Here is a 2060-nt window from a genome sequence, read left to right on the forward strand (position 1 = left end):
AGCTGAGACGTAGGAAATGGTTAATCTCTCCAGCCCCAGCTCCGGTTCAGTCTGCTCGGGGAGCAGCTGGGGCTTGTCATCCCCCTCTTTGCATGTTAATATAGTCTTAAGACCTTTCAATCTTAAGGCTGGCTGTATTCACAGTACATTCACACCAGCACTCCGCACATCGGAGACCATCAAAGATGTGTGACAGGGCACCCGAAAAGCAAGGAAAATTGCCGCTGAAGGTAAAGGACAAGTAGAGAAAGCGTTGTATCCCCGCAGTTAAGGGTTGTTAGGCTTCCCCTTCATTTCAGTCTTGTTGATTAAGACTGAAAAATAAGGGTTTGACTGTCACAGTGACCTCTGTAATTGCTTATGTGTACCTGGCTTTCTGGTTTTACCCCCTTCCAGAAAAATCTGTGTGTGGCAGAAAAGCCATGCTAGTCCTGAGTTAAAGAGAAGAGAGATGGGGTTTTAAAAATTTTCTGATGATACAGCAGAAAGATAAAAGATCGCACAATTCTCACGCTTCATTTCTACATTTTACTGTCACCCTTGGCACTGAAGCCCTAGGAATATGCACGCGGGGAACCTTGCCTCAGAAGCAGCAGCATCAGTGGTGCGACACGAAACGACCATTTGCATTCTCGCTTTTGATTTTGCAAAAATAATTTGGTATTTCACGTTTTCTGGGACATAATTTCAGCAATCGCAATTCTGAGCTGCAGAATGCTGTTTTAGACAAGAGGTCAATGTTCTCATCCGAGTACCTGATCCGTGTGTGCAGCTGCAAAACCGTAACTTCCCTGCAAAAGGTGCACTTGTACAAAATTACCAATTAACCCTGTGCCTCCCCGATGTCACACACTTTTACTGAACCATCGCAAACGTGTTCTGCTCAGGAAGGCGATCATCAGAATAAGCACACCTGGTAACACACTCTCGAGAGATTCTTCCCATTGGGGGATCCCAGAACATTTAGTTTTTCTCTAGTCAGGCAGAGAATGAGTTTCCATGTCTTCCTTGTGGCGTGTTAACCACAGACTTAGCTCATCGTCGCTGCCAAAGATGTGCATGAATCTCCGAAGGGGAATTTTTTTTCCAAAGCTAAGAAATCAAAAACAATAGCCTCACAGCCGTATCGGAGAACGAGAGGAAGGAAATTGCCAGGCTGTAATAAAACTCAAGGGAATGAGAAATATATAGAATACACAAAAATACAAGTAAAAACTATTTCGCCGTATGATGATTGTGTATTTTTCCCGCTGGGAGAGGTGAGGAAGTTGAGTTTTACCCTGAGGAATCTGGGATGTCCACATGGTGGTGAAAGGCAAGAGATTAAAAGACATCTTTGGGAGTGTCGGAGAACCCGAACAATTGAAGGAACATACGAGGAGGAGGAGATGTACTTCGTAATTTAGCTGATCTTCTCAAATTCACGGATGTTCGAAGCAGTAACACTTAATCTCCTGAGATCTGTGTAATTAGCAAGACACCTTCAATTCTTATATGTAAAACCACAGGTATTGTTGTTTTTCAATAAATAAAAAATTACGCGATAAGTAATTCAGGCAGAGCGATACAATCCAGACAAAAGGGGAGCAAATTTTCCCTTCCACACAGGCATCCTGCTTGGCCACATCCTTTAATCCCAGCCCTGAAATTACTCACTTGTGAAAGCTTCTTAATTGTGTTTAACTACATAGGCTTTACCGTGTGGAGACGCAGGCTGTAACACCAGTAAGCAGTTAGGATCATGACACTCATTTCCATTGTTCTCCAGGTATTTGGGGAAATAAACCTGACAGCTGAAATAGCCCCTGGTATAATTGCAGCTATTAGAGCCATTACCTACCCAAATTCAGGTATTTTTGGAGCGAGGAACGTCTTGTTTCACGGGTCAGTTGAGCCAAGCAATTCAATTGGAAGAGCAGGTTTGGTTCCTCTCCGCAACCTCTGCCCACCTTACTGCTCCATGCGTCCCTGCTGGCCGATGTATGATAAGCAAGATAATTCGTGTGCAAAAGGAATTTTTAGGCCGCTAATTTTATCCCCATGTTGAGTGCCCACTTCTG

This window comes from Egretta garzetta, unplaced genomic scaffold (assembly GCF_000687185.1).
Source record: "Egretta garzetta isolate BGI_Z169 unplaced genomic scaffold, ASM68718v1 scaffold1, whole genome shotgun sequence".
Lineage (NCBI taxonomy): Eukaryota > Metazoa > Chordata > Aves > Pelecaniformes > Ardeidae > Egretta > Egretta garzetta.